The 25,675-nt window shown below is 40.0% G+C and overlaps 1 long non-coding RNA gene across 6 annotated transcripts in view; it reads left to right on the top strand.

Moving 5' to 3' along the window:
• The window catches only part of LOC115302889, a 332,633-nt gene that overhangs the window by 219,382 nt on the left and 87,576 nt on the right, over nt 1-25,675 (top strand). For all 6 annotated transcript variants that reach the window (XR_003913694.1, XR_003913691.1, XR_003913692.1 and 3 more), the window contains one exon: nt 15,536-15,627. This is a non-coding gene — a long non-coding RNA (uncharacterized LOC115302889). The remainder of the gene's footprint in view (nt 1-15,535; nt 15,628-25,675) is intronic.

The following is a 25,675-nucleotide window of genomic DNA, read 5'->3' as shown; positions in this document are numbered from 1 at the left end:
TCTATACTGATTCACAACTTTTGGGCCTGCTCATTTATTTACTTATTAGGTTTATGAGTGTTAGTTCTATAGCTGGCTCTTTATATATGAACAGGTAATTCAGAGAGTGTGCCTATAAGTTGTACCTATCCAGCCAGATTTAAAGTAGTAATAGCCTGAAAACCAGCTTTCAGGTCACCTTAATTTGACTCAGGGAAGGAAAACAAAGAAGAAATAACCCCAAACTATTTCCCCCAACCTACTGTCACAAATAAGACCTTCTAAGCCCTACTTTTCTACAACATAGTTGAACCTTGTTAAAAATGCAGCTAAAATTTTTCAGGAGGAAGCGACTCAGGTCTCCCCATATTACTTCCATTTACATGTAACATTTTATTCCAACCCATTTCACCATCAAGAAGTAGTGGGAATCTTGCCACTAAAATGCCACCATCTCTGGAACCCAGGGCTGGAAGCCAACCAGCCCTTTGGATATCTCAGTAGGAGGCAGAGAGAAGTTTCTGCTGAAGGACACCAGTACAAATGCCTTTTATGCAGGGGGACATGGGAATACTTCAAATTATCTACCTTCAAAAGCTGAGTGTTTGAGTCGCTACCCAAGAATGGATTCCTGAGTCTGTGAAATGGAAAAACAAAGGTGTTTAGGCTGGGTAACAGGACGAAGGCTTTTCCCAGCTGTAGAATTCGAGGATGATGAAAGGGAGATGCAGCAGAATATAAAACAAATTGTGCACTGGAGGGTGGAAAATACAGATTTGAAAGTTAAGTGTCTGGAACAAGAGAGATATGAGTCACTGGAATTTACAAGTTACTATATAGGAAACAAAGATAAAGAGATCATGAGAGGAGTAGTAAGGCTGGTAGCAAAACGGCATTTTGTTAACTGCAAAGCTAGGTGCTGGCAGAAACTGTTCATCAACTCAGGAGAGGGGTAGTGATTACGGAGGACAACAGCAGATAATAACGTTTACAGAGTGACCTACAGGAACAAAATTGGGTGTTTGGCAATTATGTCAAATGGGAGTAGAGATTTTTCTTCCCCTTCAAAATGGTAAATCAGAGAAAATTAAGTCTGGAGGGTGTTCACTTTCTTGTAGTGACGCTTGGCTGGCTAGAGGGCATTCGTGTTCCAGCCACAGGGAAACTGCTTTTGTTTGTACCAAACAGAGTGTTTCTGTTATGTTAAGGTAGAAAACACACCTGGCTTTTTGAACTTTTGTGTGTGGATGTAAAATGTTCTACATGTGAGGAAAAGTGCATGACCGCCTCTATAATCACTACTCATGTTAAGAAATAGAACATCGTCAGCCCCTCAGTACAATCTTCCCAACCATAAATCCCTACTTCCCCCAGAGGTTCTATCCCTACTGTCATTGTAACAATCCTCTTGCTTTTCTGTTTAATTTTGTTAGCTAGGTATACCATCTAAACAACATGGTTTAGATTTATCTGCTTTAGAACTGTATGTGTGTGTGTGTGTATAACATATGTATATATATATATATATTATATATGTATATGTCTACATATGTTGTATATGTATGTGTATATATATATGGATAAAGATAGAAATGAAGCCATTTTCTAAGTATCTTTTGGGTCTGCTTCTTGTGTTCCCCATTATTTTTGTTAGACTCATTCACATTGTTGTGTGTGGGTGTAGTTTGTTCCTTACATTGCCAGAGCACACCCCACTGAATGAACAGATCACAATTTATCTATTGTATTGCGTATAGATAGTTTGGTTTATAGTAGAGGTTAATAGCAAATCACCACCTCTTTTTTTTCCTGGGTTCCTCTTCCTCCTGGGGGCCTCTGGACTACACTTCCCAGCCTCCTTTCCAGTCAGATATGGACATGGGATCCAACCTGCCCATAAGAATCTCCCATGTATGATCCTCCATGATCTTTTCTCTTTATCTAGCCTGGAGATGACCTCTAGATGACCTTGGAAGCCATGTATGCAAGCCACAAGTTAGAGAATCCCTGGGTTCCTGAATCACCTTTAGGGTGAGAGCTTCCCAGGGGAGCCCCCTGTTTAGGAGCATCCACCACTGGGCTATTATGGGAGTAAGGAACAAACTTTTCTTGTTTCAAGCCCCTGAGATTTCATGGGCTATTGCAACAGCCAGCTTCCCCTTAGCTAATACAGTTTCTAGTTTGGGCAATTATGAACAGTTTTGAACATTTATCTTACTATATATAATCTGCACTTCTGCCAGGTATGTACCTGGGCGTGGAGCTGCAAGGCCAAAGACTATGCATATCTCCAACTCTATGAGATAATGCCAAACTACCTCCAAAATGGTTGACCAGTTTACATGCTGTCAGCAGTGTATAAGAGTTCCTATGCTCCATATCTTTGCCATTACTGGGTATGATGAGAATTTTTACCTCCTGCCAAACTGAAGGGAGTATAGTGCTTTCTCACTGTGGTATGTGATATTCATTTCCTTAACTGAGATTGCCCATATTGTCATGTGTTTATTGGCCATTTGGATTTCCTCTTACATGGGGTCCCTAATTTTTTCTCTTGGGTTATCTTTTTTCTGTGGTGTGTTCGACTTCTTTATATGTTCTGGTTACTAGGTCTTCATTAATTTTATGTGTTGGCAAGTATGTTTACCTATTTAATGACAGAAACTGTCTTTTTAGTTTTTTATACTGTCTTTGGTAAATATAGTTTTAATGTAGTAGAATTTATGATCTTGCCCTTTGATTAGTATTTTTTAAGTGTCATGATTAAGAAATCCTTTTCTACCCTGACGTCATAAACATATTCTCCTATGTTATCTTATAAAATCATTGTAGCTTTGTCTTTTACATTTAATTTTTTAATCCATCCATAATTATTATTTGCATATTGTATGAGATATGGATTCAATTTCACATTTTCCCTTATGGGTAACCAATTGTTCTAGTATCATCAATTCAAAAATTTGTCCTTTCTTCACTGTTCTGCTTTGCCACCTCTGTCATATATTTTGTCCCTATATATTTTAAGATTTTATTTTTTTAAGTAATCTCTGCATCCAATGGGGGAGGGGCCTCGAATTTATAATCCCAAGATCAAGAGTCACATACCTCACCAACTAAGCCAGTCAGGCACCCCTTTAATGGTTTATTTTGGGGCTTTCTAATTTGGTACAATGGTCTTTTAACTTTGAACCAATTTTACAGTGTCTTGATTAACATAGCTTTTTAAGACACATGGTGTCTGATATAGCAAAACTTCCCAAAAATTCTTTTTGCAAAAGTTACTTGGAATTTTGAAGCCCTTTGCATTTCCATGTAAATTTTATGATCATCTTGAATTATTCCAAAATAACCCATTGAGATTTGAACTGGGATGTTATTAAATCTGTAAGTAAATGTAGGGAGAACTGACATTATTAATTTCTCCAACTCATGACTATGGCATAGTCCTCTAATATTTATATCTTTATTAATGTCTCTCAGTTGATTTTTGGTACACTGATTTTATATGTAAAATTTTCAAATTCATATTAATTCTAATAATTCACCTGTAGATCGAAAAAAATTTATACTTACATAATAATATTATCTATAATAATGAGTTTTATTTCCACCTTTCCAAAATGATAACTTTTCTTTTTCTTGCTGAGTTGTTTAGGACCTCCAGTACAAGGTCATAGGTTTAATGGTAGTGATCATAGCAAGCATCTTCATCTAGTTCTCAAACTGAGGGAAAACTCTTAATATTTTACCACTAAATATGGTATTTGCTCTAGGGTTTTTATAGGTATAGTTTATCAAATAGCAGAGTTTCTTCCTATCTCTGGTTTGTTAAGAATTACTTTGTTTAGGGGCACCTAGGTGGCTCAATTGGTTGAGCAGTTGATTTCAGCTTAGTTCATGATCTCATAGCTCATGAGTTTGAGTACCACATCAGGCTTTGTGCTGATAGTTCAGAGCGTGGAGCCTGCTTCGAATTCTGTCTCCCTCTCTCCCTCTCTGCCATTCCCTGACTCATGCTTAGTTTCTGTCTCTCAAAAATAAATAAAACACCAAAAAAATAAAGATTAAAAAAAAGAATTACTTCGATCAAAAGTTAAGCTTACATACTGATATAAATCACATATTGTTGGGTTTTGCTTACAAATAATTTAAGAATTTTTGTGTTGGTGTTCATGAGTGATATTGGCCTATGATTTTGCTTTGCTCATCTACAGTTCTTGTGAAGTTTTGAAATCAAAGTTATACTAGTTCTATGTGAGCTGGAAATGTGCTTCTTTTTCTATTCTTTGAAGGCTATATAAAAGTGTGATTATATCTTAGTTTAATGTCTGGTGAGCTTGCCACAGAAGCCAGCAGGGTATAGCATTTTCTTTATTAGATTTTTTACACTATTAATTCAAATGATGGTTTTGCAACTATTCAGGTTTTCTGTTTCTTCCTGAGTCAAACTTTTCCAGGAATGTGTCTGTTTAAGATAAATAGAATATTCATATATATTTATAGACAGAAAGTAGCTCATACTATCCTCATTCTCTGTTAATTATCTGAAGAATATGTAGTGATGTCTCCATTTCCATTCCTCATATTACATATTTGTGCCTTTTTTCTTTCTTGATTAATATCAGCTGCAATGTAGCAATTTCATTAACCTTTACAGACAACCACCTCTTGTTTGTTGATTTTTTCTATGGTATATTTCTTTTATATTTTATAGTTTGTTCCTTATCTTTATTAATTCTCTCCTGTTTCTTTGAATTTATTTTACTATTCCTTTACATTTGTTTTAATGGCTATTATTCATCTAGTTTAATGCTCACTTGGTAAAAGGAAATAATAGTGATATCATGTGCTATCTCATGAGATTGAGGAGAAATGAAATCTTGCCTAACACCAGCTCTTTAGCACAAGGTGTACAAATGAACAATCTTGAGTTCCAACATTGGAGATGCTCATCTAGATACTTGTTTTAAGGATAGGTGACAATAAATTCAGATGTCATTTATTTTAAGGCTTATAAAGGAATACAGAAGTTCCTCTATAGCTTAGGGGTGTAGTTCCTGACAATTACTATTGTAAGAAAATTTGAAATTAAGAAAATTGGGACTCGAGGGGAAAAATATGACTGGGGAGCCAAGGGAGAAAGCAAATATATAAGAGTCCTCTAAATCGTAATGGATTTACTAAGCTGAAACAATAGAGCCAACACCTTCAAGGCAATCTCAGTGACGTTTCACATACTTTGTTAAACTAGTAATAATGAAATTGCATCATTGGTTTCCAGTGACTATCTCTTGTTCTATAAAAAATTGTTTCGTTGCAGTTTCAGAAGACTTGTAAATTCATTCTGTGAATGTGTGCATGCTTGTATGTGTGTGTGTTTACAGAAATGCATACTAAGCAGTCTTTTTGCTTGAGTCTTGTATTTCTCTTAATGTGTGATGCTTTTCTGAATATATTGTTCAGGAATTATTGAGTTAGGCTCCAACAATTGTTTTTATATTTAGCACTCTATAGACACTATTAGAACACATTATAAGCCCTTGGTTGGCTCATTTCCTCTTTCTTTTCCGTTCTCTTTCTTTCTTCCCATAAACACCTACTGAGTGCTTACTATTTACAGGCATTGGTCAATGGGCTGAGAGTATAGCCATGAACAAAACAGAAAAGTTCCAGCTCTTACGTAGCCTACGAATTTAGTGGGAGTAGGCAAACAATTGTAAGATATATGAATAAATAAAATATAAATTTCTGATAGTGTTGAGTGCTATAGAGAAACATAAATCAGTAAAGGAGGCAGGGGATGCAAGAAGTGGAAAAGGAGACTGAGATAAGTTTACAATTCAGATGGTGTAACTGAGGAACACCTCACTGGGAGGGTGACACTTTAAGTAGAAGCTTAAGGAGGATAAGGGAGGAGCATGTGAGTATGGGGAATCTGGGACAGAGAATATTCCAGGCAGAGGAAACAAGTGTAGATGCCACATCATGGATCCTTGTAGACCATAGTAAAGCTTATAATCTGAGGAAAATGGGAAGCTATTGGAAAGTTATGAGATAAGTGACAGGCTATGACTTATGCTCTAAAAGTATTACTCTAGCTGTTGTGTTGAGAGTAGGCCAAAGAAGAGCATGGATGAAAACAGGGAGACTAATGAGGAGGCTGTTGGGGTAGAGTCAGATTCTAGATATATGTTTTGAAAAGAGGACAGGATTTATTTGATGGATCAGATGAGGAATGTGAAGTCAAGGATTCCTTCACAATTTTTTGGCTTAAACAATTAGAAGAATAAAGTTGACATTGACAGGGACACGGGCGGCTACAGGAGTAGGTTTGGAAGAATAGATCAGGAGCTCCATCTTGGATATACTAAAGAAGTGTGTAAGGCAGCCAAGTGAGGCAACTGGATATTTAGGTCCAAACTGAGGTATAAGGTAAGCTGTCACTATAAACTTGAGAATTATAGGCATATAGGTATTTTGTACGGCTTTATTATAAAAATATTTTTTCTGGGCACCTGGTTGGCTTAGTTGGTAGAACATGTGATGCTTGATCTCAGGGTCATGAATTCAAGCCCTACATTGGATGTAGAGACTACTAGATATCTATTTATATCTATCTACCTACTTACCTATCTGTCTATAGATATATATATCTTTTCCTTCTCCATAAATGATTTTATCTCACAATTTTCCCCCCAGGTTCCCACCTTCTCTTTTTTCTTAAATTAATTTCTATTGAAGTATAATCGACATGCTATATTACATTAATTTCAGAAATAAAACATAGTGATTGAACAACCTTATACATTGTGCATTGTTCACCACAAGTGTAACTACCATCCATCACCAGACAATGCTATTATAATGCCATTGACTATCTTTCCTACGCAGTATTTTCCTTTTTTGTTTTGTTTTGTTTTGTTGTTTTTTTGTTTTAAGTAGTCTTCACTCCCAGTGCAAGGCTTAACTCAGGGCTTGAATTCATGACCCTGAGATCAAAACCTGGGCTGAAATCAAGAGTCAGATGGTGAACTAACTGAGCCACTCAGATCCCCCTCCTCCCTTCTGTACCTTTTATCCCTGTGACTTAGTTATTTTATATCTGGAAGGCTGGAAGCTTGTGCCTTCTCTTTCTCTTCCCCCCCCCCCCCAGTTACCCTAAGCAAGAATGATTTTGCTTTCCTGGAAATGAAATTCTTTTAGTTTAGCTAATAGATGAGAATTACTTTAAGTGTTCACACTAAAACATGAGTTTCCTAGAAAACATGGTGAATTCTCCATCAAAATAGAAATATGAATTTAAAAAGTAAAATTATATATAATTAAAACATTATTATTATAGTGTTATGTATTATAGTTATATATAATTAAAACATATTATCTACAAATCCATTGCAAATTGAACTCAGGCTCAGTTGGTGTCATCTCTCTGATTTCATCTTAATATCTACTCTGCTAATCTAAATTTTGGTTGTCCATTTTGTTTCAAGAAGTGTGTTTACATCCTCTCATCTGTGTTCTTCATTATTTTTGTACCCATTTTCCTTTCCAATGGCTTCCAGTGGCCAAGGCTATCTGACTCAACATGTTGAGCCAAAAAAGTCTTTGGTTCTTGTTTTGTTCAAAGCAAATACTCAGAGGTTGAGATTGTCTTTGCCAATAATTTATTTAATACTGGATAACTGCAGGAATTATAATTTGAAATAATATTTCACAAGCCAACAGTATACAAGATAATCTCTTAATAAGCCATTAAAGAAATAACCTACTCCAAACCAATGATATATTAATTATACCATTATTCCATGTAAAGAGGAGATGAAAGTCAGTCTAAATTTAATTGAGGTGTACGTTTCTACAAATGGTTCTTGATAGTCCTTCCAAGTCAAGCCAGGTATTGGCTAGCATAGCCCCTCACTAGTGGGGCGAGTAAACTAGCTGGAGACGGCACTGGGGTTGGCAGGCAAGGTGGGCTGCTCTGAAGGTTAGTACTTCAGGGATCATTACACAGCTTGTGACACAGGCTATAAGGAGTAGCCCCACTGAGGCAGGAACACATGTTCCTTAAGGAACATTTTCTTAAGGAAAATGCTGCACGGTTTAACACCACTGCTGACCAAGAATGAATTGGCCAAGCCACAGCTGGAGCGAGTGTGTCTCAAAGTTTTTGGAGAGCTATTTTGATCAGCAAACATTAACCTAAAGTTTAAATACCCATTATGTCATAGCTGTTCTTTCATATGTTCTTATCAAGAAGTCCCCAGTGGTACCTGTTAACAGTTGAGCTAACTGACTGCTTATTGACAACAGATGTCGATGACAACATTCTGACACAGTTTCCTCAGTGTAAACAAATTCACCTTTAGATCAAAACAACTTTACTTAGTCATAAACAAATCGCTTTGAAATTATTAAGTACCAATACCAAACATCATCCCACTGCTTGCAATGTAAAAAAAAAAAAAAATGTTTATCGTGTCTAACTCTTACTCTTAGCTCTTACTAAATAAACAGATTTGGGTAAAGCCTTTTGCCATTCGCTAACCATCTTTCCTGATATTGACCAAATCTGAAAAGTCAGAGAAAAGATCACTTGTCTTTCTCCTCATCTGCCTAATGATGTAGCACTGATAGTCTTCCAATCAGGAGACATATTTGAAATATTTCCATATGATGACTTTCTATTCTTTATTCTCTATCTAGATATTCTATTTGACTTTCTATCTATCCTTCCAGTTATCTATCCACCTATGCACCCGTTTACATTTGTACCCATCTATTTAACAACAACACAAGGTTTTTTATAGTTTCCAAACCATTTTTGTTGTGTTCTTCTCACAGCAGTGTACTGGATGAAGGAAGAAATGCTCCGTATTTATGCAGCCTAGGCCCAATGAATATAAGAACAAAATGATTCTGTACTTTCCTTATCTTCCACTTTTCTCCTTCTCTCTCCTTTCAGATGGCCCCAATCCCTAGCATACCCAATTCCTGTTCCATTTTCTCATTTACATCGTTATGTTCTAGCCCTTTAGCCACAGCCACAGGCAGCTTCTTAAAATTTATCTACTTTATCTCTTTGTTAAAAGTTACACCCAAACCTTCCACAAAACGCACATCTAGGGGATTGAAAATGTACAGCTACTGAAGTCTCTCATGCAATCTTCAGTAAAGAAATTAAGGAAAACTGGAATTTTTTTGAAAAAAAATACTGGGGATTGCACTTGCTTCTGATCTCAAATCCTTTCCATGGGAATTCTCCCCTTTCCTCCTTTTGCTATTGATGATAGGTGTCATTCACCATGCCAAAGCTAATCCCTCCCGCTGCCTTTCATCCCACACCCACCCACCTATAAATTGCATCTTGAATCTGCCCTCAGCTAGCTCCTCTCCTCTGCTCTGCAACATATTCTGGTGTCTCTAGCGCTAACAAATGCCTTCTCTGCTAGCTCCAGCTAATATTGCTGTCATTGCCACACACATTACCTGCTACTCCAGCTTCCCCACCACCGTCTCATTCCTTAGGCCTTTGCAGTCCTCCTGACTGCTTCTCTCCAGATTATCAGGGATCCAGTGCAGTGGCCTTTTGTTAAGACTTACTATCTTCAACTCTTCTCTTTAACATGTAATGCCAGTTGAAGTTTAGCAGAGGAGCTATTGATGGTTAAAGAGGAGGTTTTTTTTTTTTTAAGCAAAGAGTTGGTTTAATTATGGTGATCTGGTTCAGTCTTATACCAGAAATTGGACTTTTTCTATGAGATTAAAATGCCCTTGGGAAAAGGTTGACACTCTCGAAACTCCCAGGCAGTGTGGAAGACCAAATTATTAACAAAAAGAAGGACAACTTCTTTCTTTCCTGGTGTTTAACACCCAGCGAAGTTTGGTTATAGTCACACTGTTCCTTCTAAGTATCAGTTGCACAGTGTCCTAGTGGAATACAAAGACTGTGAAATTAAATAGACCTGGGTTTGAATCTGATCCCATCTCATTGGCTTGTATTTAATTTTGGAGACTTGTTCAACTTCTCCGGAGCACAGTTTCTGTATCTGTAAAAACAAGTATATTGTCTGTTTTGGAGCAGTGTTATAAAATTTATCTGTAATTCACTAACACGTCGCAGTAGTATCACATACAAGGTGCCTAATGTCATCACCAGCCTCACCAAAAAACATGTGAACATTCAGGCCTGCCAGGCACAGTGGTTGACTCGGTTATAAACTATGAGTAGTGTACTGACTGTGTTCGAGAAAGTCTTCAATGTAGCGCAGATGGCAGAGATACCTACCCAGTCCTAAGCAATGTAGCAACTTGCATGGGAATGCGTCAGAGGCATTCTGCATGCACAAAAGTACTGCTTATCTACTTGGGGTGATTTCTCATCTTTGCTGGATTAACTCATGTCATTCTCTACATCTCAGGTTAAACATAACACTTTCCTTCATGTGATTTGTTCCCCTGTGCTCTTGCACTTAGTGGTTTATAGTTAGTATTCATCTTGCTGTTACTTATTTAATGCCTGTTTTAAACTCTTAGCTCTATGAGGCCAAGTACTAGCTCTGTCTTGTTCATTGCTGTGTCTCCATGGCCAGTAAACTCCCTGGAACATAGTTGGAGCTCAAGAAACTTTTAGTTAAATTGGAAACTCTAAGGGATTTGGTGTGGTTGTCTGAAGGAGTGATTGGAGATAAGTGAAAAGATTGTAGAGAAAAGATAATGAAGAACCTTTTCTGCTATAAGTAGTTTGGACCTTTTATAGCAGAGAATGGTGAACCATTGAAAGATTTTTGAATAAGGGATCTGATTGATTTGGAGTTTACCAAGGGTCATCAAGGTACCACTTAATGTATTGGGTATATATGTATGTGAGTGTGGGCAAAAGCAGGTATCCAAGAGCTGAGTTAGGAAAATTTTGCTAAAGACCAGGTAAGGAATGAAGGTAAGACCCAAACGAACGTAATAGCAGTGGGGATAGAGCAAGATGTTTGAGAGGTAGAATTAGTGGGATTAAGTGAACAAGTAGTGAGAAGGAAGAAGAAAAAGTGTATGTTAACTTCTAAGTTTCTAGCTTGTATGGTGGATGTTGGGGGGGAAATTCACTGTAAGTAAAAGATAAGCTTTGGGATCAGCCAGCTTGGATGTGACATCAAGAGACTTTAGCTTTAGTAAAGCTATTTGTAAAATAAAAATTTGTATAATTTGTAAAATATTTGTAAAATAAAATTTGTAAAATAAAATTTTAAATATCTACCTTTTGGTGTTGGTAGGATATTTATTTATTTATTTATTTATTATATTTTTTCCACCACCCACCTCTACCCCACCATAATCAGACTCTGACTTAAAGAGTAAAAATAGATTTGGTGAGAGAAGACAGAACGTTTGGTTTTGCACACTTTAACTTTGAGGCATCTTAGTTAAATTCTGAATACATGGATAAAAGGTCTTAAAACTGAAACTAGTCCTATGCCATTGTAAGCTTCTACAGCTTTCTAAGAGGTTTTTCTTAGAGAAGTCATACATTTTCCCCCCTTTGTAGAGTTTTGCAACCTGTTTTGAGCAGAACAAGTTGAAACAGGTTTGTCCTGTGGAATATCAAGAGAGGATAGACTTCAGGGTAAGACCTGATAGAGGGGAAATGTCTAATTCTGACTCCGATTCCTCACTAAGAATGGAACTGGTGGTTGTTATCCCTCACAATACGCAAGGACGAAATACCTTGCAGTTCAGTACCCACAGGATACAGGACTGCACAGTCACTCAATAAATGTTGATATCTTTCCTTCATAATCTTAAATCAAAACGCAAGTACTTCATATATTTTACGAACCACTAAACCTACCACAGGTTGATCTGTGGTCAGTACACACTCTTGCAGCCAAAATTCCATTTCCTGGAACTCTACTACAAAACAGAGATTGTTTATGATAATGTGTTGACTGAAGACAAGGTAACTGATGGAATCAAAGTCCAACTCGCTAACATTTTGGGCAAATTAGAATACTATAATAAAAATAAATGTTAGTTAGAAATTCAATAGGAGGAGTTAAAATGGAAAGTAATTCAATTATCTCTCAATTACCCAGAAAAAATACTTTGTCACAGTGCCTCAGGACTCCGGAGTATTTTGCATAGTTGAAATTAGAGGGAAAATCTACTTTGCTGCAGGTTTATTTGGTGACATTATTTCTAGCATCATTCATAGCACAAGAGCACATTGCTTTACAGAAGAAACATGTTCTTACCAGGAAAAGAAGAATAAATGTCCTTTTTAAACTTCAGATCTGGGGTGCCTGAATGGCTCAGTCAGTTGAGAGGCCAACTCTTGATTTTGGCTCGGGTCATGATCTCATGGTTCATGGGTTCGAGCCCTACATTGAGTTCTGTGCTGACAGCATGGAGCCTGCTTGGGGTGCTCTGTCTCCCTCTCTCTGCCGTTGCATGCTTGTGGCCTCTCTCTCTCTCTTTCTCAAAAACAAATAAACATTAAAAAAAATAAATGGACTTTAGATCTTTTAATTTACAAAGTTATGAGCAGTTACCAACTATTACTCTTCTGTTGCCAGCTCCTGTTTTAACCCATAGTAACAAAGAAGTCAACTGTATGTGAATTTTTTACAAGCTTAAATTCCTAGGATAAAAGTCAAGTTGAACAACAGATGCTGCCCAACAATGCCATTATATTTTTAAAAACAAAGATAAAGGACATTTGAAAAAACTCTGGCATTTTCACTGGAATCTTATATAAATAAGCATTTTGGAGCATATAACCAGTAATTTATGTTGTGGTGAGAATTATAAGACCATTTTTTAGAGGAGGAATTTGAGGCAAAATTAGGCATTCCCTCTGTCAAATTAACCTGATTCCTGAGCTTGTGCTCTTTCTAATACATCACAGGTTACATCTGTTTAAACATGTTCACTTCAGAAAAGGTTTCAGAAGTGTGTGTGTGTGTGTGTGTGTGTATGAGTAATGCTGTGACAGGCCAGGGTATCACAACAGTCCTTTTTATGAACAGTAAATTTAAGGAAAATGGATCGTGTTTTTCAGAAGATTAAATTAAGTTATAAAAGTAAATCTAAGGCCTTAATTTCTATGAAAAGGCATTCTTACTTGAAATGGGATAAAAGGCCTAATTTTCCCACTCTTATTAGTAACCTAATGTTGTGGTTGCCATTTTCTGAACTGACATGATCCTGATATAGGAGAGTAGGTGGGAATTGGCTAAAGATTGTCTAAAACAGAAGACTGGCAGCTTTATGCTGGGACTTTTAGAAGAGGTGTCAGAAATGGCCAATAAAATTTGACTTTATTTGTGATATTAAGCAGCTGAATGACTTAGGTAGTAAACAGAAAAGTCAATAAGTGATATGACATGAGGGTGAGCTCACTTCTTACATATCACTATCATCTCCTTTGTTTGTAATTAAGGTGGCCTACCGTCCTGGTCAGCTTAGGACTTTCCTGGTTTTAGCACTGAAAGTTTACCTGAGTCCCAGGCAAACAGGAATGATTAGTTATCCTTATTATAATACTACATATAATAATAGTCATTAATGCCTTAAATTTTAAAAAATTTAAATTTTTAAAATGTTTATCTATTTTTGATAATTTATCTATAATTTTTTAATATTTATTTTTGAGATAGAAAGAGACAGAGCTGAGCAGGGGAGGGGTAGAGAGAGGGAGACAGAATCCGAAGCAGGTTCCAAGCTCTGAGCTGTCAGCACAGACCCTGACGCAGGGCTGGAACCCAGGAACTGTGAGATCAAGACCTGATCCGAAATCAAAAGCTTAATCAACTGAGCCACCCAAGTGCCCCAGTCAATGCCTTTTAAAAAGCATTTAGAATAATAACCAAAATCTCTTTTTTGAAAAAGAGAGGATGGCATGCAGTGATTTTTTTCTTTGGTGTGAGGGGAGGGGCAGAGTTTCTAAAGACTATGTCATTTGAATTTGGCACTTTGTCTTAAAATAGATGACAGAATATTTTCTTTTCAAACCTAAATATTTCTGATTCTGAACCTGGGGGAATCACTAGATTATCCGTTCCTGCCACTCTCCCTTCGTCACCACCCCTGTGTATTCGTTCATACCATCTCATTTTCCCACGAAGGGGCAGCTCAGGATATAGACTTACTAAGCAATGGAAATGGGCAGATTCTTGAACTGCTTTGTTCATGGAATAAGAAAACCAACATTGTAGGCAGCTAGTCTTTAATTCTCTGCAAAACTTGTTCCCCCTCCTCAAACCTGAGACCCCTACAAGCCACAAGCCTAACCTGGGCACTGAAGAGACCTCCTCTATTTGGCAAGAAGTGTTCAAATCACCTTTGCTGGTGAGTTCCAACCATTCCCATTAACCACTCCCATCCACATTTGCTGAGTTCCAGCCGCATTTCTCTCCCTCACTGGGGATCACTTTGCTCCAGAGCAGTGTCCCTGGTAGGCCCTCTGTTCAAAGCCACCACCGGCTGGCAGTTACAGAGCTTTATGGTGCAGCATTGCTGGCTCACCCAGCTCTTCCCAGCTATTGATGCAGCACTAAGGGCAAAAGGTGACTAGGTCACTTCTACTCCACCTGCTTCTGTTGTTGTTTCTTTTAAATCCTCTTAAATGGACTTTCAAGTGTGAACTTTGCAATCACATCCCTGCCAAAGAACAACCTTTGAGGCAGCTGCAGCCTGTTCAAAGAGATGAGCTGGGTGGGAACCCCAGACTCTCCCAATTTCTGCTCATGAGCTCTCGCTAGTCTGGCAGCCAAGTGGCTAGTGCCAACATTAACCGCATGGACTTGAGAAGGTGTTCTTTGCCCAAAGGCTGCAGGAGGTTGACAGCTGGAACCACTGAAGTCTGAATTTCTCCTATCCAGGAACAAATTGGGAAGTCAGAAATGTCTCCTTGGCTGTATTTAAGATGCTAAAGCTGGGGTGGACTCTAGAAATCAGCTAGCCAGAACCATAGAAGTTGCCTTTCAGACCAGACAGGTTGCTATGTCACAAATTACCCCTTTCACAGTGAAAGCTGAGATGGTGTAGTGGCTGTAAGCAAGGACAGGGGAGGTGGTCTGCCTGGGTTCAATTCCTGGCTCTCCCACGTGTTCACTGTGTGACCTGGGATTAATTTCTCTCTGTTTCTCTATCTGTAACATAGGGGGAAATAATAGTATCTACCTCACAATGCTATTTCCAAAAACCAAATGAGTCAGTATCTGTACAGCACTTAGAAGAGCGCCTGACGTAAAGAGCTACATAATCTTTAGCTGATATTAGTATAATTAATTAAAATCCTAACAGCCCATCAAATAACCTGATGTGGACTTCATTTCTTGGGATAACATTTATAAGGTTTGCCGTTACTGACCATCGTTACTACACTGGACTCAATGTTTGTGGCCCCTCAAAATTCTTTTTTTTGAAATCCTAACCCCCACAGTGATGGTTTTAGGAGGAGCGGGGGTCTTTGGGAAGTGATTAGGTCACGAGGGTAGAGCCCTCTTCAGTGGAAATAGTGCTCTTATAAAAGGAACTCCAGAGAGTTCTCTTTCTGTCATGTCAGGACACAGAGAGCCATCTGCGACCTGGAAGAGGGTTCCTATCAGAGCCGAACCATTTTGGCACCCTGATGTTGCACTTCCAGCCTCCAGAACTGTGAGTAAAAAGTTTCTGTCCTTAATAAGCCACGAAGTCTTTGCTATTTTGTTGTCACTGCCTGAATGGACTGAGACAGTTGCCAGTATTTTTGGTCTGCTAACGATGGGCCTGGCCTGGTTCTACATAAATATTTTGCAGGCACTATTTTATTTAAGCTTTATAAACCTCAATGAAATTGGTGCTATCAATATCTCTATTCTACATGGGAGGAAACTGAGGCTCAGACAACTTAAATATGAAGCCAAGTTCACCAGGTAGTAAATGACAGAGCTGGGACTCACACCCAGATGTGATTTTGAATATGAGTTGCTACTATAATGGGTGGAGACTTTACAGGATAGTAAAATGGGGGTGAATTTATCTTGTTCAGGACATAAATGTGAGTCCTTGAGAGCTGACTATTATAGATTAAATAGTCCCTCAAAGATATTGGGTCCCAATCTGTGAACATTAGCACATATGGTAAAAAGGACATCACAGGAGTGATTAAATTAAGGATCTTGAGATCAGGAGATTTTCCTGAATTTTCCACGTAGATTTTAAATACAATCCTATATATCCTTAGAAGAGGCAGAGGGAGATTTGCACACAGAAAAAGAAGAGAAGGCAGTGTGATCACAGAGGTAGAGCTTGAAAGAATGTGATTACCAGGAAGCCAAGAATGAGGTTGGAAGGGGCAAGGAACAGATTCTTCTCCTGAGACTCTCGAGGGAGTGTGGCCCTGCTGTCACCTTACTTTCATCCAGCATTACTGATTTCAGACTTTTGGGAACAAATTTCTGTTGCTTTAAGACACCAAATTTGTGATAATTTGTTGCAGTAGTCTCAGAACACTAGTACAGCTGACCCTTGAACCACAGGGGTTTGAACTCTGCGGGTCCACTATATCCAGAGTTTTTTCAGTAAATACACGTACACTACTGTAGATTTATTTTCTCTTTGTAATTTTAACTTTTTTTTCTTTGCTCTAGCCTACTTTTTTTGTAAGAATACATTATACAATGTATATAACATACAGCGTGCATATGTTAATTGACTGTTTATGCTATCGGTTAGTCATTTGGTCAACAGTAGGCTATTAGTAAAGTTTCGGTGAAGTCAAAAGTTATACTGGGATTTCTGACTGTGTGGGGGGAGGGGAGTGTTGATGCCCCCAACCTCCACATTGTCCAAGGGTCAGCTTTATGAATGGTAATTATCATTTGAATCTCTGCCTTTTTAAGTATAATTCCAAGGGTGTGGATGTTGAATAAAGCGTCCTACAGTTTGTACGGTTGTGCTTAAAGGAGAACCAGATCTTTTACACGAAGAGCAGTGGTTCCCAAACTTAACTGGACACTGGAATCACCTGGGGAGATTTAAATTCTTAAACATCCAGCCACAACCCAGACCAGTTACATCGGAATCTCTGGCAGTGGGACCCAGGCATAAGTTCTTTTTAAAGCTCCCAGGTGAGTCCAAAGGGCAGCCATGTTTGGGAACCACCTCGTTAGAAAGAAAGCAGAAACTTCTCTTATTTGTGCTTGGACCTCTGCCTGTGAATTTTGGGTCAGAATTTCTAAGTGCCTTGTTAAGTGCCCTCATCTGGTTGCCAGGGGCCTCACACTAAATATTGCAGAAACAGAGCTCATTCTATTCTCCCTGTGAGCTTGTTCCTTGTCCTGCGCACCCAGTGTGGGTACTGGTGCCACCAGCTTCTCTGTCATCTTGGCACCACATGACTTCTCACTCTCTTCTTCCCACTTCACTCCCTTACCCCCAGAAAGATACGTCTCCCGTCTGAGGACTTGAGGGGGCTTTGAGGTAGATTAGAGGGACAAGTGGACTCCATGTTGAAGCCTTGACCATTGTCATACAGAGGGACTGCTTTTTAAAAATATCTGATGGGGGCGCCTGGGTGGCTCAGTCAGTTAAGCGTCTGACTTTGGCTCAGGTCATGATTTCTTGGTTTGTGGGTTTGAGCTCTGCATCAGGCTCTATGCTGAGAGCATGAAGCCTGCTTCAGATTGTCTCTTTCTCTCTCTCCCTGCCCATCCCCAACTCACACTCTGTTTCTCTTTCTCAAAAATAAGTAAACATTAAAAAATTATATGAAAAATACCTGATTAACATGGTTTCTGGGTCCGAGCCCTGTGTCAGGCTCTATGCTGAGAGCATGGAGCCTGCTCAGATTCTATCTTTCTCTTTCTGCCCCTCCCCAACTCACACTCTGTCTCTCAAAAATAAATGAACATTAAAAAATTATATTAAAAAATATCTGATTAACATGGTTTGTGGGTTCAAACCCTGCATCAGGATCCACACTGACAGCATCAAGCCTGCTTGAGATTCTCTCTCTCCCTCTCTGCCCCTCGCCAACTTGAGTGCATGCGCTCTGTCGTGCATGCATGCGCTCTCTTTCTACCCCTCTCCCACTTGCTCTCTGTCTCTCTCTTTCTGTGTCTCTCTGTTTCTCTCTCTCCCAAAATAAATATAGTTTTACAAAATCTGATTTAACAAGTTAAATGTAAGATAGCATTGGAAAAATGAGGTCTACTTAGCATGTGCGAGTTCATGTTTAGCACGTATGGACCTAGAGGGTATATTGCTAAGTGAACTAAGTCATAGGAAAACCAGTATTTTACGATTTCACTCATATATGGAATTTAAGAAACAAACCAAGAAAAAGACAAAAACAGAAACAAAAACAGACTCTTAAATGCAGAGAATAAAGGGGTGTTTGTCAGAGGGGAAGTGGGTAGGGGATGGGTGAGATAGGCGAAGGGGATTAAGAGTGCGCTTATCTTGATGAGTAAGATAGATTTGTTGAATCACTATATTATACACCTGAATTAATATAACATTGTAAGTTGACTATACTTCAATGAAAAAAATGCCCTTGACTTCAACAGCCAGTTGGAAACATTGAGAAGCTTATGCCCCTGCTTTCCAGAAAGAGACTTCTTGAACTTAGGCTGGCTATGGCATTGGAAGACTGGGCTTCTGTCAGCATTCTAGCAAGATCTTACCAAGGGCAGGAGGAGCTGCCCGTCCCCATGGGGGACACCTGGTTCCTCCTCAACCTCCTAAATCCTACAGATCTCACATTCTGTAGAGTGGGTGAAATGGTTTTAACATTGTCAGGAGGACCCAATTTGAGGGTCAGATTTTGCAGGAATAGCCAAATGCTGCCGCAGTGGTTGTCAGCTTTGCCCCCTCTGCAGCCTGCGTGAAAGAGATCATTTAAAGCCTCACTTATCTGTTGATCTGGCTTTCAGCTACAGGATGCCTTCTGCTACCAAGGCTCATAATGGCAGCTTTGAAGTCCAGCACAAGTGTGAATTTATTGTTTTGTAAAGACCAGATTCCTGAACAGGTCATAAATTACCTTGTTAGACAGAGGCTTCTGGGGAAATGTAATGTGTTGAAATCCTTCAGTGGGTGATTATCCTAACACATTGCTGGCAGAGCAGATAACTGGCATTCAAACACCAAACCCCCACAGCTGCCAAACTCCAGAGAAGCTGCAGCTAAGCTAGGCTTTGAAATCCTAGTTAACCTTTTCCCTAGGTGAGAAAGAGGAGGAGAAAAAAAAGAGAGTAGCAATTGAAAAAAAAAATTGGCTTTACATTCCTGATCTTGTTTAGGAAAAGTCTGTTTTGGGACTCCAGTGAAATATAGCTAATTATTGTTAAATGGATTTTGGTGGCATTATTCTCCTGGATTTCAAGAAGTGTCCTTTTCATTTTTGGTGTATTGTCTTTTCTGCACTCATACCTTTCCCATCTATCTAGGTGACCTTCCCTATAACTGGCATAATTAGCTTTTTGACACAGGTCACTGATTGGTTATTATCTGGTGATTCTTAGGGCCACCTCTCTTCTCTCCAGACCTGGTATGAAATATCAGTACCTGTTCAAAACCTAGGAACCTCATCTTCCTCTCTTTTCTCCTACAATAGGGCTTTTGCCATTTCTAGCTAGATGGAAGGCCTTGAATAGTCTCCAGATGCAAATTGAAAATCAGATCAAAATTTGGATTGTGAACTTTCTTTTAGAGTAATATTTTTAATTGTGCATTCTAGGGAACATTGAATATACACAGAAGGAAAATAAGAACTACCCCCAAAGCTTATCAATCTGAAGAGCCACGATTTACATTTTGGCTTAAAAATAGGCTTACATTAAACATATTGTTTTATAAATTGCTTTTGCTCGCAGCTAGATATCATAGACATTTGCTTATGTCATTGGCAATTTATATAAAACATCTTTTCCTACAAAGTAGGCCTATTCCTAAGTTTGTTGGTTAGAAGGTGTAAGATTTAATAGACGGAGGCAGAGATGGGAGGAAAAAGAGATCACATTACGGAGCCAAGAAAGCCTTTATTGGGATCTGCGATTCCCGGGCGAGGTCCCATGACCCTGGGAGTGGGGAATCGGAGAAGTCGCCGCCTGATAGGCGATTGGGGGGGGTCTGGGTGAGGGGGTTCTGGGTTTGATCTTGGGAGGGCAGATGATCAAAAAGGGCCTTTCAGGGGCGTGGCGGGATGGAATAGGTCGCCTCATCTGTCAGGGTGATGGGAAGCTGGAGCTTCATGATTGGCTGCTTCCAAATGGGGCAGGACATCCCAGATCTGCAGGTGAGGGGCAAGGGGTCCTCTGTGCACGTGTTCTCCTCCAGCCCCCAGAGAAATGGCCGCTCGGTCGCCACCTTAAGGTGACTCTTACGGAAGATAGTGCTAGTATTCCCCAAGTACTTACTTGGTTAAGTACTTGTGGGTCAAGAGCATCATTGATTTGTTCAGCAAATATTTATTGAGTACCTACTATGTTTCAGACACTATTCAAGATGCTAGGGGTACAGCCTGAATAGGTCAGACAAAAATCCCTACCCTCCTTAAGTTCCATGGGAGTATAAAAGAGTATGCTTTTTACTTATTTTTTTTAAAGTGTATTGATTTTGAGAGATAGAAAGTGGAGTAGGGGCAGAAAAAGAGGAAAAGAGAATCCCAAGTGGGCTCCACTCTGTCAGCACAGAGCCCGACGAGGGCTCAGTCTCACAAACCATGAGATCATGACCTGAGCTAAAACAAAGAGTTAGGCACTCAATGGACTGAGCCACCCAGGTGCCCTGAGAGTATACTTTTTAAAAAATCGCTGGGGTGCCTGGATGGCTTAGTCGGTTGAGCATCCGACAGCTCTGGTCATGATCTTATGGTTCACTAGTTCAAGCCCTTTGTTGGGCTCTGTGATGACAGCTTACCCGCTTCAGACTCTGTGTCTCCCTCTCTCTCCCTACCTCACTCACACTCTGCACTTTCTCTGTCTCTCTCTCTCTAAAATAAATAAACATTAAAGAACAATTTAAAAAATTGCTGACCTACCTTTTAAATCTGAGGATTTGGGCTGTATACATTAAACACTCATTAGACAAAGGCCACTGATACTATATAAAATCTTGAGGAATTAATGTTTGTGACCATAGAATCATGTTTTTAATTTATATTCCAGCTAGCACAGGACCTGGGACACAGTAAGTGCTCAATAACTGTTAGTTGAATGAATTTATGAATAGGTATGTCCCACATAATTGAAGCTGGTTTGCTTATCAAAAGTTGGGACTTCTTCCTGAAATTCAGGAAGGGAAATTAAAGCTAAATGCTATGATAGCTCTTATCTCCTTCAACATTTGTCCACAAAGGAGAGAACAAATTAAATCAGAGAGCCTTGTCAAGAGTTGCCTCCAAACCGGAGTTTTCTCCTTAGAAAACAGAGTTTCTCCTATGCTGAAGTTCAAGAGACCTTCATATCAGGGCACTGCGACATGCCTGCTGGCAAGGAGGGGGCTGGGTCAGCTCCACATTGTCCTGACATTCTCAAGCAAGGAAGGAGAATTGGTTTATTAATCTGAGCCGCAGAGGTAACACTTCTTTGCAGAGAATTGTGGGCTTTGGGGAATGCGTTAAAGTATGTGCTGTCCCAGAACAAGACACAGGCTTGATGTATGTGGTATTCAGAGACTCAGAAACTGGGAAACAGAGATTAGATCAAGTTCTTTTCACCTATTTGATTTGTGTCTGATGCCTACATTTTGACAGATAATTAGCAGGTCATACAGAGCACCTGGAAGGCACTGAAATATCACAACTTATGGGTAGCTAGCTCCAGATGGAAGACTATATGTTAAGAGTCATCTTGAGGTTGGATTGCCAGATCTCTGACACTTGCAAACAATGATCATAGAAGATGTTTGAATTTGCTTTAAGGCAGGACCTAATAAATACGTGTGCATTGTGGGAACTGAAGCAATAAATCTGTTATTTTTGCTAAGAACTAGCAAACTCTGAGAATAGAAATGGGTGAGAGGAAGTGTTCACTGAATTAGAGAGGGTGGAATAAAATATGTAAATGTCACTGAAAGAAATGTTAATGAAGGGAAGCTGGTTTCTTTAGGTGAAGGGCTTTTGGCCCCAGGAAGGGATGTAGAAAAGATGGTGTGAAGGTGAAGGTTTCCTTTGTAGAAGAGGAAGACCCACTGAGAGTTTGCTTCAGGTGTGTTTTACGTCCAATCTCCCTTGACTTTTGTACAATGTTGGGCAATAATAATCAACTTCTATGTAGAAAAGGGGAGGAAGGATTGTAGTGACTGAGTCCCACAGTTGAAATTCAGACCTGGAGCTTATGCTCCAAACCCTTTATTGTGCACCCAGCGATGGAGGGAAGACCCTGACCCCATAGGCCTGGGTTTAACCCTAGGGCTTTGCTACTTAATTGCATGGTTACTCGGGCAGGTTTCTCACCTCTCAGTTTGACAAGGAAAGCTTTAAGGAAAATGTTCTCTTCTGAGTAGAAACCCACAGATAATGATTAGGAAAGCAGGCTTTCTTCAGATGACATGAGTTTCAGAAATTCGATTCCTGTTTAAACTTGTGAGAATGCATATTGACTCTAGGCCCCCTTGTACACCCCATGTGGCTGTTTCACATTGTAAATGCACCTGGGACCGTCAGTGCCTTCCACTGGCATCCCCACGTGCTGTTGGACTGCAGGCTGCAGGACAGTCAAAGTGTTGACTTCATTCATCAGCATGCATGCAGTGCCTGGCAGAGCGCCTGGCATCCTGCAGGCATTCAGTGTTTGTTTCCCAAATGAAGGATGGTCTCCTCCTTCTGTCTTTAGGTCCTCCTTTTTCTAGGACCTCCACACACTATCACAGAACTGAAATACATATCCCATATATTACCTACTTAAATGTCTTAGATGGCATCCCATTGAAGGAAAGAAATGTCTGGAAACCATCCTGATATGAACTTCGCTTACCTTCCTGACTTCATCTTCTGCTGCTCCCCTCGGTCCTTCTCTGGGCTCCAGCTGAATAGAGACAGCCCAGCCTTCGCAGGCATGCCATGCCTGTACTTCCTGTGCTTTCCTGTGTTTCTCCTTCAGGATAGATACCAATTTGTGAGGAACCAGAAGATGCCTATCCACACCTTTCAAAAATGAAAGAAAGAAATTAAGGAAGGAAGGAAGGGAGGGAGGGAGGAAGGAAGGAAAGAAGGAGGGAAGAAAAAGAAAAGAAAGAAACCCACAGAGTTTCAATGATGGTTAGCATCACATTCATGTTACCCACTGTATTTTTCAAGTGAGATGGTCATGCAGATGGATTCTTGGGAAATGCATTTGCGTTTGTCAAGAGGGAAATATTCATTTATTTGAGTAGACTGGTCAAGGTTACCTTTAAAGATAAATGAAACTTCTACTGTTAGAGGAAAAAATCCTTACATACAGTCATGCTGGAAATTCACACATGTAGGAAGCTCAAATTCTGTCTTTAGTTCTATCTGGGGACAGAAACAGTTTTGGAACCAGTTATAGTTCTGTTCCTCAAGGAGGGGTATATGTTGAGGTAACTTGGAGATGTGACTAGTGTGGTTAAGAGTGACTGGGAAAGGGGCACCTGGGTGGCTCAGTCGCTTAAGCCTCCAACCTCAGCTCAGGTCAGATCTCATGTTTGTGGGTTCGAGTCCTGCATCAGGCTCTGTGCTGACAGCTAGCTCAAAGCCTGGAGCCTGCTTCCGGTTCTGTGTCTCCTTCTCTCTCTCTCTGCCCCTCCCCCTCTCATGCTCTATCTCTCTCTGTAGCAAAAAATAAATAAAACATTAAAAAATATTTTTAAAAAAGAGTGGCTAGGAGAGATTCTCCAGGAAACTTCTGGAAGAGCGTTGGAGAGGAGTGGTTAGGGATAAGAGGCCTAAGCTCTACTCAGATCTTAGTCTTCTGGCCTGTGATCTACCTCAAGATGTGAGCTCAAGTTTATGGACTTTCTTTGGGAATACCCAGGGCTGCAGAATTTGTTTTGTATTGCACAGAATGTGTACTTCCAATTTCTGGTCAGCCATCTCCCACTAGAGGAGAAGAAAAACAAAACACTGCCTCCCCCACCCCAACCTCAACCTGTTTTTTTCCTTCTTTAGTCCTCCTTGCTCCACTCAAAAACTTTTTTTCTACTTCACCAAGCCCGTTAGCTGAGCCAACATTGAAAAACTTCATTGTGTCCCTTTCTCATCTTAGGGGTCCGTCTCCTAAAATTCTAAGAAGAGAAGTTTTGTGGGTATATAGGGAAAATGGCAGCTTTCCAAAGAGGTGACATTATTAGCCAGTTGGGTGAGTAGCCAAATTCTTGTGGAATTTTGGACTCCTTCATCATCACAGAATATATTTTTCTCAGCTTCTAAGTGAATTCTCAGCTTCTTACCCTTGCAAGTTAATTTTGCATTTCCCAGTTTCTTGGTGCAGTTCCTAACTCCTCCTAAGACTGGCCCTTCATTTCTCTTACTCTCCTTTGGGCCTCTGGATGTCAGCGAGAAAAGTCTAACGATGACTCCTCGTTTGAGAATATGAATCCCTGTGGGTATCTAGCAGGTAAAGAGGAGGTCATAGAAGCAGCAGCATAGCCATTTAGTCAATATTTCCTTTTGAAGGTGTGGAAGCCCCAGCTCACCAGCCTGCCTCTGCTTGACAAATGATAAGGAGAATGAAGGAAGGTGCGGAGCGGAACGGCCAAGGCAGTCTGGGCACGTCTCTTGCCACCACCTGTTTGGTGCGCTTGTGTTCATCCCCCGTCTTTGAAGGGCTGGCAGGCTGTGTGGCCTGGGCCTGCGAGCACCCAAATCCTGGAGCAACGAGAGGCTGGAAGACAGATGAAGGGAATGCTTTCAAACAATATTGCTTTCTCTAATTAGTGCAGACAGAGAGCCCCCTGAGGAGCTTCAGGTGACCTCAGCCTTGCGAGGCTCAGGTATTTCTCAGAACCGACAGGGGCTGGAAACCTTTTCACTTTGCACAGACTGGTCTGGGAATCTTGAAAGAATCCGTTTTCTTTCGACCCACAGTGCTTCTGGGTGTGCATGTGGTGGGGTGGGGGTGGGGTGACAGAGTCTCTAAGACATTTATTCTCATTGTTCTTTTGGTTGTGATAAATTCCATGCACGGAAAAGTCTGCATTCCTAGGTCCTTCTGCTTGAGACTTGACTAGGAAGCCCCAGGCTACCCCATGCACGACCTCTTCTGATCATGCCCTGAAAGTTTATGCTTCTCCTTCTTTACCTTTGCCTACTGTGGAGGAGAAATTGTACTAATGCTCACTGTGAGCCAAGGCCTTTATTAGTGCCAGAGCTTTGGAAGACAGTAATTATTATCACTACAGAGGAGAAAACTCAGTTTTACAGAGGCCAGCAACATTCCAAAGCCCCATAGCAGGTATCTAACCGGGTCAGGATTTGCACCCAGGCCTGTCTAGCTCTCAGCTACTGTACCATCCTGCCTCCTTTGAGAAAGGGATGATTGATATGGGTTGTGTTGGTACAAAGCAGCCTCCTGAAATCAGCTTAGCCTAAAAGAGCAGCAGGGGCCAAACAGTGCACGTTTCACAATGGCTCTCTGAAGCCTCGCGAATGGCAGATTGGCTGGGGCTGTACTGCAGAGAAGTCCTGTACGTCAGATGCTTAGTTGGACTATACTACCCCTGACCATAAGAGCTTGAGAAAGAGGCCTGAACCTTCTGT

Source organism: Suricata suricatta, chromosome 9 (assembly GCF_006229205.1).
Source record: "Suricata suricatta isolate VVHF042 chromosome 9, meerkat_22Aug2017_6uvM2_HiC, whole genome shotgun sequence".
Lineage (NCBI taxonomy): Eukaryota > Metazoa > Chordata > Mammalia > Carnivora > Herpestidae > Suricata > Suricata suricatta.
Note: the sequence above shows the minus strand (reverse complement) of the source record. Positions and strands in the feature narration are given on the sequence as shown.